Source organism: Pleurodeles waltl, chromosome 7 (assembly GCF_031143425.1).
Source record: "Pleurodeles waltl isolate 20211129_DDA chromosome 7, aPleWal1.hap1.20221129, whole genome shotgun sequence".
Classification (NCBI taxonomy): domain Eukaryota; kingdom Metazoa; phylum Chordata; class Amphibia; order Caudata; family Salamandridae; genus Pleurodeles; species Pleurodeles waltl.
Window position 1 is genome coordinate 1,493,550,663 of NC_090446.1, and position 14,284 is coordinate 1,493,564,946.

Sequence of the window (14,284 nt, forward strand, 5' to 3'; positions counted from 1 at the left end):
TCTTTCTGAAAGTTACCAACATCAGCCCTGTCACTGATTGGTCAGTCTCTGGCATCCTGATCCAAGCTACCTTAATGAGGTTTTTAATAGCCTGGGCTGAAACAAAGGAAGCACTTGGTGAGACGAGAACCTCTGCAGAAGATGGCAGAGCAGGATAGGAGTAAAGTGCCCAAACTGGTTTTCAATGGGTCCATGCACAGATCAGATGCTGGGCCTCCCTGTGTGGGTGTGTGCTGTGAACAGGTCACAGGCTACACAACAACCGGTGGTTCACCTGGGCCACCTTGTGGGTGGACGCCTTGTACAGCCTCTCCAGTGCAAAATCCTGACCATCCTGGATTGGATGGCTCCTAAAACCCAAACTCAGGTCAGGGCCTCCCTTGGCCTTAATGGGGTTACAGAAAATTTGTCAAGACCTATGGGTCTATTGTAGCCCCTTTGACAAATCTCACACCCAAAAAACAGCCCAAAAAGATATTTTGACCCCAGAGTGTCAGAAGGCCTTTGACACTCTGAGGGAGGATATGTGTTCAGCTAAGCGGAGCTTACCGCCCACCCCTAATATCTGTCAAAGTCGGTATCAAATTAAATGTTAAAATAATTCCAATAAATTGCCAAGGTGGGATTGAATATAACTAGTACAAAGAAAGAGTTTTAGAACTATTTCTAAAAGTTACCAAAATCAGCACTGCAGTTCCCTTTCCTGATAGTCTCTGGCAGCCTGATCTAAGCTACCTTAATAAGGTGTGAAGTGGCCTGGGCTGAAACAAAGGAAGCATCTGGTGAGAGGAGAACTGCTGCAGGATGAAAGTAGCATGGCCAAACTGTTTTTTAAAGGAGGGAAAGCCACCTGTGACAGAAACTGGACCGCCCCCATTTCCTGTCCACTCAGCCAGATGCGAGCCTCAATAATAAGATTAGGAGTGGGGCTGGAAGGGGTGTGTTAGGGAAACTTAGCCACACCAGTGGGTGGGCTCAGCCAGATGTAACCTCCAAGGATATATTTCCTCCATGTCGGATTTTAAAAGAATGTTACTTTCTGGAATTATTTTTTGCCACACTTCACAGGAAGTGGTCACCCCAAAGGGTAGCACGCTGCATCTCCTTGGTCAGGGGCACCCCCCTGCTTGTCAACCCAGGAGCAAAATAAATATGGCAAAGCTTCATAGCAATTTAAATCCTTGCTAGAAGAAGATACTGGTGAAGAAGGACTTCCCTTCTGAATCCTGGTCTGCACTTGAAGGACTGCACCCACAACGTCTGCACCAGCTACACACTCTGTGCTTCACCAAGAAAATGACTTTGCATTGTTTCTGCATCTCCAGGAGTGCACTCCCTGTAAGCGACAGGTACAAAGGAGCTGACCAGAGTCCCCTGCACATAATCCTGCAAGAAGACCCAAGCTGACCAGTGTCCAGTGGCTATTTGAGGTTTCTGACAAGGTGCATTCTGGGAACTGTAGTCCCAACATCCACCAAGCAACTCAGAACTTCTGGAACCTTGGATTAAGTTTATGGACACTTCAAGGGCCAGAAGGGACTTTCAGAAGAAGATCCAGAAAGTTTGGAGACATTTGGGAAAAAACTCCACAAGGGGATTGACCCGATGTCCTGAGTCAAGCCGACTACCTTCAACCGCAACCCAACTTGAATTTCAGGTTTGTCCCCCTGAAAGCTTTGTAGCTCCAGCCTTCCAGGATTTGACCGCGGGGTTGCGGAAAGGGAATCCGATGTTGTTGCATCGAAATTGGCTTGTTGGAGATGACCGCACAAAGTCAAGAAAGAAAAGCTCCAGAAAAATTTCTAAGTATGCAGTTTAAACTTTGAGCGAGGCCTCTAGCTCAGTGTATCCAAGCAGGGCTATACTGAGTTCAGCCTCAACATTTGACTTTGCCCCGGTCAAGCGCGATCAGATGCCCCGGTTGGCGCTATTTGTTTTTAGACACTAGAAAGCATTTTTTCTATGTTTAATCTTTAAAAATTCATATCTTCGGTTCCCTACTTTGGATGTTTGTTGTTTTGTTGTAATTTTAAAGATAAAAATATTTCCTAATTGCATAAATTGCTGTCAGGTTTTTTTCTGTGTTGTGTTTTACTTATTTACTGTTTTGTTGATATTAAATGCTTTATACACCTGTCTCCTAAGATAAGCCTAACTGCTCGTGGGCCAAGCTACCAAGGGTTAAGCAAGGATTAATTTATTAAGACCTTGAACGGACCTAGTGTGGGGTTGTGACCTGTTGGTAAGTGTAGGTACCTACCTGCCTTTACCAATAATCCACTTTCCAACACTGTGTTAAATCAGAGTAATTACGAATATACAGGTAGCATGAAAGGGCAAACTATGTATGTAGGATTCCTGTTTCTTTCAATCTGCTCTGATAGCCAGCCTGTGGAACCTGATGGAACAGGGATCTTGAATCTCAATCTCTTAGTAAATCATCATATAGGATGCCCTACTGGTCACGTGAACCTTTGATTGTCATTAGCAACATATTTCATCTACCTGTGGAACCACTATTTTTCTACAAAAATGACAGAGAATATGATGTCCATACTATGAAGGGCTATTAACAGCTTGATCAAATCACATCAAATCACAAGTCAAATTATTTGGCAAAAAGATAATATAGTATCACATCATTTATATTGAAATGAGCAAGCAATGTGAATTTAAGTGTCATAAAGAACAAAAGGCTAAACACAACCACAAAGATAAAGCAGAATGTGAGAGCTCATATTCTGTCAATAAGAAACACAGGCTATGATTTGAACTAGTGTTAATACTGAACTGTGTTTACGTCGACAATCATCTTGTCTAGGCAGCATCATTTGTCACGTGATTACAATTGTTGATTCTTATTCTAAACAAACTTTGCTAGTTTCATAAAAGTCAGCAGAAAATGCTCTCAGAGAAAAGTTTCCTGAATATGCTAAGTCAAGGAGAGCTCCTGCTGACCCTAGTCCTGTAGAACATTGTTTCAATTAAACGGTGCAGCTAGAACTGTGAGAAGGCGCGAAACCATAGTATGCTGAAGGAGGAAATATATCTGAATGTATTCTGTGATGAAAAGTTTCTTTTACACAGTTTCCTATTTGTATTACTTTAACAAATCATGTAATCCGACTGAATCTATGAACTCAATTGCTTAAAGTACTATATAACAGTTTACATTTTTCTCACAGGAGGCCCTATTCCTGTTCTTAGAAGGCGAATCTATGCCGGATTTCATATTGCACTGTACTGAGTTCTTTACTTATGATTTATTACTTAGTTCTTTGCTTATAATGTATACGTTTTGCTGCTAACTTTATATAATCTGTTTATTGACATTTACTTGTTATATAAAGCACTTGAAAAATAGATTTTGTCTGTCATTCTTATGGGAATAAGAATTATTTTTATTTAATGGGCCCGTTTTGATTTAAAGAGACAGTCCCAAGCGAGGAGCACCAAAGCCCGCCCTGAGAGCTGAAACCTCCGAGCACTAATATGTTTGACTTAATTAGGAAACTGGTAAAGGGTTTTGCTCCAACATAAACAAAACAGTGAAAATGACCAGTGGTTTCCACAGATGAAAAAAGGAATAAGGTGTCAGCATTATATGAACCTCTCAAGATTAAACGAAAATGAATGAGCGTGGAAGCATATATCCTTTCCACTCAGAGCAGGGAAATCAGCAGAGCAGAAAAAACGTTTTGTCTTCTCAAAGTCAGGGTAGGTTCTGCTCAACTTAATCTATGGAACACAAATCAAACCAACAACAGAAAGTTTCCAGAAGCTGCTCACTATCAAGTTGTCACCAAAATGGACCAATCCCACATAAGTGTTCTCTGGGAGCCAGTAGAATCCCTATTTTCCCACCCCCATACATAAAAACTCATGTCTGATCACCCTTGAGTGTATCCTCCGTCTGGTCTGCCTGGTACAGAAGACTTTGCTCGCTGTCCCATCTTCATGTCTGTCTCCAAATCTTCATTACTGCACCTCACTATCATTCTAATACAAACTAAAGAACCTTTCTCACGGTAATTGTTGCTTGAATGTGGATTTATCTTAAATAAATGAAAGACAAGAGGGTGTCTGGCAAAGTAGGAATAGTCTGTTTAATTAAACACAATGGCTGAGAGAGCGCAGTGCAGAGTTGGGGTCTGATGACTGTCTCTCAGGCCTTTTCATACGTTGATCTTGAGGTACAATAGAACAATTGAATAAATTATTTGAGGAAAGGAATCCTGGCCTAGTCACAAGGCCACAAATCCGACCACCTGATAAAGTGTGCAAGTGAGTCTCGACTGCATGTGGACATAGTATTGTCCAGCAGGTAACATGTCCAGGTGTCCAGCACGGGGAGTGCATGATCACTGCGTGTGGTGTGTGTGCTGTGTTCTGATTGGCTGTGTGTTCCTTACCTCATGTGGCATCTAACCTTATGAAGTTTTGGGAATATGTACCCCTCTGGCCAAATGTGTTTTATTGAGGTCTAATTTCCTAGGACCTTTGTGTTGTTGCTGCTTATCTGGGGAACGATCTGGGTCTTTCCTGTTTGGCGTGTTTTTCTATGTACTACGTGTCACCCCACTTGTGATCTGTCAATCAGTTGCCTCAGGCCTGGGTCGCTGGGCCTACTTGACCACATACTTCTGGCTCAGGGTTGATGGGGACGTCATGTCAGGTGAGTTCAACGGCAGCATAGCAAGTTCATTGTTATGCTTGCACATATCATGGCGTACATTCACATTGTCTTTGTGCATATCAACATCATGAGGAATCCAAAACCGCACCTGCAGTGCAGTGAAAAACAGCACACTGGAAATCATTTTAAATGTGCAACATGTAATCTCGGGCCTAACTACAGGCTAAATTAACCCAAGATTCAAAATTGAAGTTAGGCAATTACAATCAAAATGAGTGTTAGAAATGGGGTTTCTGGTTGGCTAGGGTATGCACCTAAGCCAGGCAGAACCTACCCACTTTAGTCAGGGCAAGGGAGTTACACGTCCAAAATAACCCCTGCTCAAACCCTTGGTAGATTGGCATGAGCAGTCAGTCCTGTCCCAGAGGCAATGTGTAAAGCGTTTGCACAACACACACAACACACGTGATGCAGACTGTACACCACAAAGTAAACACAACACTGAGCTATGTAAAAATAAACTGTATTGCACAAAAAATAATTAGACCAACATTACACATTAGTAATACCCTGCTACCTTAGCAGTTGTCAGAACGTTACACAAGTTACTAATACTCTGCAAGAATAAGCAGTTGTCACATTAGAACACGTAAGTACTCAGGATTCTGCACCATAGGCAGTAGTCAGGAATTACAGTAAGAATTCTATGCACTCATGAATACCTCATAAATACCCATACCAGGAACATTAGAGAACATATCATAAGTCATAAAAATACATATCAGCATGTCATGCCCATAAAAGGAACATTAGCAAATATATGTAATGCCAGGAAAAGCAGGTAAAACATATAAATTCCCCTAAGTCCATACTTGGCTCACTGAGCCACTATATCCCTAAAAAGTACCTTGTTTCCTGGTGAAGAGGCACTCCCAGTGCCTAGAAGAGCTCCTGCGCGCACCACAGGGGCCATGCGGTGCTCCTGGGGGAGAGAGGCGGTCGGCACCCTCTCCTAGTAGGAAACGGGCACCTTGAGGGGCCTGCGATTCGGATGGGGGCCTGCATCGGCCTCCTCACACCCTGTCCTCAGGGTGGGGGTCAGGCGAGGCCCAACAACAATCAGGGGCGAGGGGGAAGGGACCTCGATCGAGGTCTCCCTTCCCTGTTGTTTTGAACAATGCCTGTTTGATTTAAAAGTGAAAAAGGAGCGTCCTGCTCCTAGTGCAGAGGCGGGGGAAAGGAACTCCCTTTCCTCCCCCAGGCCCTGTGATGCTGGAGGCAGCCGCCCTCGTCCCCGGTGCGGCTGCCTGTGGAAAGAAGGGAGAGGCTGCGCCTCTTCCCTTCATGCTGGGCTCCTCTCCGGAGCCGATCCTGTGCCTCCCAGGTCGGGCGGTGATCCCCTTGACAACAGGGGAGCAGGCGTGTACCCCGGGGGCACTACTTGAGTTGCCGGGTCCCCGGGGGCACTGAGAGGAGCTCGCCAGCTCCTCTCCATATTCTGGAGTGCCCTAGGGCTCAGAACACAGCACACTCCAAAGTGGCAGTTCCTCCTAGTGACCAGGCAGGTTACAGGTCAGCACAGCAGCAGCAGTCAGGTGGTTTCCTGGTGAGTTCATTCAGCAGCGACCGGTGTCTAGTTTCAAGTCCCAAGAATGTTCAAATTGTGGGGAAAATTCCCCTGTACTTATACTAGGTTTACAGTGTGTTTTACAATGGGGAGGAGAGGGGGTTCCAACAAGTTACAACTGGTTCTGGGAGTGCCCTTTCTCTCCTCCAGCACAGGCTCCAAACATCAGTGGGGGGTAAACATCCCTATTGTATGAGGCCAAGGCACAGCCTTTACAAATGCAGGTGTGCCCCGCCTCTCCCTTCTCTCAGCACAGGAAGGCTTTACAATATGTAGATGCACCTCTGTGACACCTCCACCCTCCCCGTGTTCAGGCTGTCTTAAAGGTATGCACAAAGCCCCAACTGTCAGTCTGCCCAGACGTCGATTGGAGGCAAGCTGCAAAGCACCAAAGTCATAAGCAATCAATCAATCAATCAAAAAAAAAAGTAGAGCGCGCTACTCACCTGTGAGGGTCTCAAGACGCTGGGGGGGGGGGGGAATTAAGGAGGGGGGCAGGGAGGGTCACTGATCGAACAACCATGTCTTGAGGTTCTTTCTGAAGAGCAGGAGGTCTTTGGTTTTGCGAAGGTTGGTAGGGAGGGAGTTGCAGGTTTTGGGGGCGAGGTAGGAGAAGGACCTGCCTCCTGTGGTGGTGCGTTGGATGCGGGGTACTGTGGCTAGGGTGAGGTCGGCTGATCGTAGGTTGCGTGTGGGAGTGTGGAAATTCACTCTTTCGTTGAGGTAGGTTGGGACGGTGTTGTGGAGGGATTTGTGTGCATGGATGAGGATCTTGAATGTGATTCTCTTGTCTATGGGGAGCCAGTGAAGGGATTTGAGGTGTGGTGAGATTCGTTCGTGGCGGGGGAGGCCAAGGACGAGGCGTGCAGCTGTGTTCTGGATTCTTTGGAGTTTGCGTTTGAGTTTGAGTGTGGTGCCGGCGTAGAGGGCGTTACCGTAGTCCAGTCTGCTGCTGATGAGTGCGTGGGTGACTGTCTTCCTGGTTTCTGGGGGAATCCATTTGAAGGATTTTTTTAGAGTGCGGAGTGTGTGGAAGCAGGAGGAGGTTAGAGCATTGATTTGCTGTGTCATGGAGAGGGAGGGGTCCAGGATGATGCCGAGGTTGCGTGCATGGATTGCGGGGCTGGGTGCGGGCCTAGGGCGGTGGGCCACCAGGAGTCGTCCCATGTGGTTTTGTTGGGGCCAAAGATGATGATCTCGGTTTTGTTTGAGTTGAGTTTGAGGTGGTTAGTGTGCACTTTCTAGAAGTGGCATTTCTGTGATAGTAATAAAATGTACACCTACACCAGTAAGCAGCGTTTCTCACCACTATCACAACCATACCAAACATGCCTACGCTACCCCTCATAAATCAGACAATACCCAGTACACATAAGGCAGGGCATTCACAATGCAATCCTATAAGAAGGCAGCACTCACAGCAGTGTGACACCAAGTTAAGCTGTTTGTCACTACCAGGAAAGGCCACACAATCATGGCACCTGTCCTGCATTCTACATACATGGCACCCTGCCCAATGGGCTAGCTAGGGCGTACCTTAGGGGTGACTTACATGTAGTAAAAGGGGAGTTCTGGGCTTGGCAAGTAAATTTAGATTCCAGGTCCCTGTGGCAGTAAACTGTGCACACCGGTACTGCGCTAGTAGGCCTGAGACAGATTTGACAGGCTACTTCAGTGGGTGGCGCAAGCAGGGCTGAATGCCCACTAGTAGCTTTTAATTTACAGGCCCTGAGTATAGGGGTACCACTTTACAAGGGACTTGTAATAGGTAAATTAAATATGCCAATTAGGTATAAGCCAATCATCCCAATTTTGTAAGGGAGAGCACATACACCTTAGCATTGGATAGCAGTGAAAAAGTGCTCAGAGTCAAAACGTCAGCCAACAAAGGTGAGAAAAATAAGGAGGCAAAAAGCAAAACGTCTGGGGAATGACCCTGTAAAAGGGCCAGGTCCAACAATGAGTAAATGAAACAATTACATTTGAGAAAGTATACATTTCCTATTAATGTGATTATCATGGTTACAATACAGCTAAATATGTTCTACAGGTGACTCTTAGTTCCCTTAAAGGTGATCTCCTACTACCTTCAATTAATATTGGATAAATGGATTAGGATGCTTACACACATGCTTAATATATATGTGGCATCAAAATTGATAGAAGGATAGAGCTCTTTATTATGCTGCTCCAAACCTAACAATCTAACTTCCAAAACTACCTCTACCCGGCTAGACTAAGTTCATCCATATAACCTCACCACAAACACAATATTAAATTTCATCGGGCACATAGTATAGATCAATGTAGGTGGAGGCCCAGTGAAATGGATGAAACATTCCCACATCTGGCACTTGTTGCATGAGAGTCCCCAGTCCATCCATTTCACCACTGTATGCCCTTGTAGACTAAGGACCATATTTATGGCCTGGTTTGCATTGCTCTTGCACCATGCAACCTTAAGTGAGATTTATGATGCCACGCATGGTCACCTTGCATGGCTTCATAAATCTTGAGTAATGTAATGCAGTGCAAATTGCTGCGTTACATTACTCTGTGCCAGAGAGGCGTTTTCACGGATGTTGCGTGGGTGCTTCCACACATCATCCATCAGTTTTGATGCATTCTCAGATTTCAAGACCTTGTAAACTTGGGAATATGCCAAAAAGATACACCTTGCCAGGAAAGGTGTAACCAGGAGAAATATGTTTTTTTCTCTTTGCTTTGTTCATGCATAGAAATAGGAAAAAGTCTCTCAGGATTGTTTTTGTGCAGGAAAGGCGCACTCTAAGCCGGCACAACCCAGAAACTACTAAAGAAACTGCAGAACATCCAGAATGCCTCCGCCAGACTCATCCTGAACACCCCATGCTGCAGCCACATCACTGGCCACGTGAGAGACCTTCACTGGCTACCTATCAACAAAAGAATTACCTTCAAGCTCCTCATGCACGCCTACAAAGCCCTTCACAATGCCGGACCTGCATACCTCAACCACCACCTCTCCTTCTACACTCCCACCAGACAGCTCCGCTCCGCCGAACTTTGCCCTGGTCACCATTCCCCGGATCCAGAAGACCACGGCTGGAAAAATATCCTTCTCCTACCTCGCTGCGAAGACCTGGAACTCCCTGCCTCTGCATCTCAGGCAGTCACCATCGTTTCCCCTATTCAGGAAGGAACTCAAGACCTGGCTCTACAACTAAACCGCAGACCCACCCCCCACCTTCGCTCAGCACCATGGGACCCTTATGGGTGAGTAGTCACGCTTTATAAGAATCCTGATTGATTGATTGAAGGTCTCCCTTACAGCACAAAAACAATCCTGCGTACAACAGAAATGAACCGCCTTAGATAAATTCTTGCCCTTTCCTGTGACACAGCGCAGTGCAGGAAGGTGACTTGCCGCCCTGCACCACAAAGCCCATAAATATGGGCCTCACTTTTTTTTCGGTGAATACCATTAATGGCCCTCAATTTGCTTCTCTCATGCATGGGTAAGAAGGCAGATCATGTATGATTAGAAAAACTAACTGCACGGGGGCTGGGACATGATCCTCTTCTATGAGTGGATCAAATTATAAACTTTGCCAGATGAGAAGGCAGCTTTCACTGATTACCTTCAGGACTCCCAGAATTAGGCAGTCAGCTGTACATGTATGGACGAATGTCGAGTTAGCAATTGCTCTTCATGCTGATACATAACTTTCTAAAGAAATCATCTGCCTGGAATAGCCCAGATGTACTCTGACTGGAGCACCTCAGTGCTTAATTTGTAAAACAGTAAGTGGCGGTGCCCAACATTTTTTCGGAGCCCTACAACCAGAACTTCAAATGTCAGGACTGTTGCATAGCAAGACTGCGTAGTCTTGATTCCACCCTCATGCCTCCTTCTTCCTTCATAAACTACCAGGCCCTTATTTGACAGATGCATGTTCTTTTTTATCCACGCTTTCTTCCTATGGCACTGTTTTTCTATCTTTCTCTTACTTCTCCATCCCTTCTTTAGCATTTCTCTCTCTCTTTTTCTGGCGCACAACCTGATGAGGAAAAGTAAATGCCGGTCCCAAAAATGCAAGTCAGTGGGCACTGTCTGCAACCACAGGATCAAATTAGGGACTGGACCACCCTGTCTCACAGATCACCTTCACCATACACCCTCCAGCCCTGGAGGTCCTAAGATAGCTCCATGAAATGTCAAAGTCAAGATGTGGGTTGATGAAATGGAGCAGAGAGTAGAGCATTTGCCACTGGTGAAGTTAAAATCTGGAGTAGTTTGCCTCATTCACTTCTAGGAGACAGGAAAACATCTAGTGTCCATATGGGTGTAGGGCCAGGACATTTCACCACCAGCATTAGGTCCAATTTTAAGAGGAACTGTGCATGATATAAATGTTTGTCTAAAAATAACTGTCAGCATCTTCTTGGCACTATCCCTAACTTTGAGTGATCTGACGAAGATACATTTACTGAGCTGGCTGTTTCAGAACAGCCTCAGACATCACATATACTCAAGTGCCAGCGAGCATTAAGTCGTGGAGAAATGAAAAAGGGAGCCAGATCATCATATGGAAAGAGATAGAGAAACCAAAAATGAAGAAAAACAGAGTGGAAGGGCAATATATTTTAAACTTGCATTGACAAAGTTCAGAGGTCTGGATTTGGATGTGCTTTTTTTTGCCATGTTTTTGTGAAAATTATTGTTAAGGTATCTATGGGTCCTCATCAATATAAAAAACAAGTTGTGGATAAATGGAAAAATATTTCTTGGTCTCAAGGAGCACTGAATGTAACTATTTTGTGTGCGGATGTGCTCCTTGTGAAAGAGCAGACTGCTGTCACTCAAAGTGAAGCTAGCCAATGGCTGATGAAGGCTTAGTAAAATTAAAAGACCTCGGCTAAAGCCAGAACTAAATAGCAGTGGAGAGACCTTGTAGTGTGTGCCACGAGAGAGATTATTTAATAGGCCTTGCTGGTCTCCTCTGTATCATGCTTTAAAAGAGGAAACTCATGGGCGTTCTTCAGGCAGTATTGAATAACTAACCACAGCTTGAGAAATGGGATATGTCGAAACAGAAGAAGCCTTATCACATTTTCCTAAGACTCAACCATGACCTTCTGACTAGCCGATCCCATGATGTGGTACAAGGACTCAGTTCTGCTATAAAGCACTGTATCAATGTTAGTGGAAAAGCTTCAATCCACTCTCTTCTGAGATTTGTGCACATGAAGCAAGGAAGCCTCTTCACCATGAGTGAATGAATAACTGAATGAGTGCCTCGAATCGAGTGGCAGGACTCCTGCGGCAAGTACCAGAGCAAAGCCTAGAGGTAAGAGTCTGCCAAATCTGCATGCAGTTGCTAAAGGAGGCATTTCTGTTTGTTGGCTTGTGTTGATTTGTTCTGGCCACAAATAGGTAAAAAAGGTTGATACTTGATTTGAATAAGTGAATGTTCTGACGTCACAATGGATTTGATTAAAGGACATAAATGACCCCCGGATCCCACAGTCACACAGATCAGCGTTATTCCTAACTGAGGGCCTGACTGTGAATTAGATTTTAACAAAAGATCATTCAGGCTGTGCCTGTTTAGTGAAGGAGAGAAGTATGAGCTGCTGATGCCTGTTTAGTGAGTAAATGAAGTTTCATACTCTGCGCTACTCCGGCGAAGGAGATCAGCCTGCAGTGTCGGTGCCTATGTGGTATCTGTCATGTGGGAGCCGAAGTTTGGCTCCGGAGGCCGTGTTACAAAGAGTGGCTCAGAAGCGCAACATGCATGTGCACCCCCGGGTCTCTTTGGTATTAATGCTTGTACGACCCCTTCTGTAAAACGGATAGCGCTGGCTCTCTTTTAGCCCCGGAGCTATCATAAAGAGCGTTCCCTCATTTGCTGGGGACGTGGTCCATTGCAAAAAAGGGAATCACTTTGCCTGAGCTTTTGCACCCTAATATGGACCCGGGCACGGAGGCAAACATGCTTTTAGGACCCACACTGAAAGTGTGCTAGAAAAAGGTGGTGAACTTTCAGTGCACCTCCTAAAGATAGCCCTCTGGAGGTGAGGAAGGGGGTCCCTTAGACCCCCCCCAGACATCCCCCTGGAGGAGGGTGAAGTCACTCATTTCACCCCCCTGCCAGTGGATCTCTCTTCCCCTCTTGCAAAGTGCAGGCGGGTTGCCACCCACACTGTGAAATACGGAGCGGTTTTGAAGCAGCTGTTCTGAGTTTCCTATGAATGTGCTGGCCTCAGTTTAGCATGCCTTTGCATCTGCCCTGAGGGCAGCGCATTCACCATAATAGGGCACACTTTCCCTGTTTGCACCCAGCGCACCAGTTTTAAGGTGCGCCATGGTCAAAACAAGGAAAGTGCTTCCTTATGGGTATGTCTATGCTGCACCTATTCTGTGTGGGAGGGAAGCTATTGATGCCAGTATTGTACGTAATGGATTCATAATGCCCAGTACTTAATTTGTAAAAGAATAAGGCCCATATTTATACTTTTTTGGTGCCGTCTTTGCGTCATTTTGTGACGCAAAAGCAGCACAAACATCCAAAATACAATTGTATTTTGTAGGTTTAATCCGATTTTGCTTCAAAAAACTACGCAAATGCGGCGGTAAAAGACTATAAATATCGGCCTAAGTGCGTCCTGCCCTATGAGAGGAGTCTTGATTTCGCATTATGACTCCTTAATCCAAAATCAGTCACTTCCTGCCTTTTTATTTCACTCTTTTAGGTTCTTTTTCATCCCTGCTTTTTCCATTAGTCACTAATTCATTGTCTTTTCCATCTTACTTTCTTCCCATTTTTATATTTTGTTTCTCTATTGTTCTGGATCAAAGTCTGTTGAGAAGCAATAAGTGCTGGTCTCCCGAAAATTAGTGCCGATTAGCCTCACCCGCAAGCACCGGATAAAATTGAGCACCAGCAATGCTGATGTCCACGTGGCAACTCTTCTGCAAGAGAGGCCACCCTGCAGGGTTAATACAACGTCTCTCTTCATCCAAAGATCACTGAATGCAAATCCAAACGTTACATCTTTATTCAGTAGGATGTGTATACAGCCGGCTCAGAGAACAGTCTTAAGCAACTGTCACTTCGCCCATCTACATTCCATTTCCCCCATTCTATGGCAACTTCATAAACACTGTAACTTGAGCATGTAATATACAACAGTTAATACCTGCTGAAGCTGCTGTCTTAGCATGAAAAGCTTCTGTGAGATCTGTAAAACCGGCCTCAGAGGTTCTGCAGAAGTGTTTCTCCTTAATTATATCAATGCCTTCAAGTTGTGCATGTCTGACATGAAAGCCTTGTTTCTATGCTGGGCACTTTATTGGAGAAAATTCAGAATAGCTTGCTCAGTGCTGAAAGTCTACTTTGCTCTATCTGTTTGAAGGTCATCTGCAAACCTGCCAGGCCTTGAGAACATGCACACATTTGACTCTTTAATCTTAGTGTTTCGGTCTCATCACATGATCTATATTAGAGCCTTATATATGAAATACATATATGTCTTGCTTTGCTTGATCAGCCTATGCTTTTTTGGAGTGTTTAGGAAACCCTTTTCTGTGATTCACAGATTGATTTTTTATTTCGCTAATAAAGATTCGCAGACTTGCAATGGATGTGGGCAGATTTTCTTTAAGACTTGTACATGTTCTCTGAATTACTACAATAGAAATTTGCTCTGCTGCCACATGCCAGTGCTTCTTTTTACATTTTTTGTAGGACCTTTTTTTCTTGCTTTTGCCACCTCTAGAGCGCTTGACTGCCTCCAGCATGGATGTCTTACTTAAGTGGCGTCCACGAGTGGCTGGGTTCAGACTGTCTGCTGCAAACGTCATATTCATATGAGGCTTCAGGGAAGGCGTCTTGATCTTTCGCTCTATTTGCATTTCTTTCTTTAATAAACTCACCATCCCAAAATGTCCGAGGCACCTTTTTGAGGCCGAGATCAGAGGATTCCATCATACTTTTGAACTGTTTTAGACTGGAGTGCTGTTGACGGGCCTGTTGCCT

General features: G+C 44.9%; 1 protein-coding gene across 1 annotated transcript in view; it reads left to right on the plus strand.

The window, feature by feature from the left end:
- The first annotated feature begins 11,196 nt into the window (after window positions 1–11,196).
- Window positions 11,197–14,284, plus strand: part of LOC138246564 (chemerin-like receptor 1) — a 68,313-nt gene continuing 65,225 nt past the window's right edge. The window contains exon 1 of the mRNA XM_069201243.1: window positions 11,197–11,593. The gene's annotated coding sequence lies outside the window, so the exon portion shown is untranslated. The remainder of the gene's footprint in view (window positions 11,594–14,284) is intronic.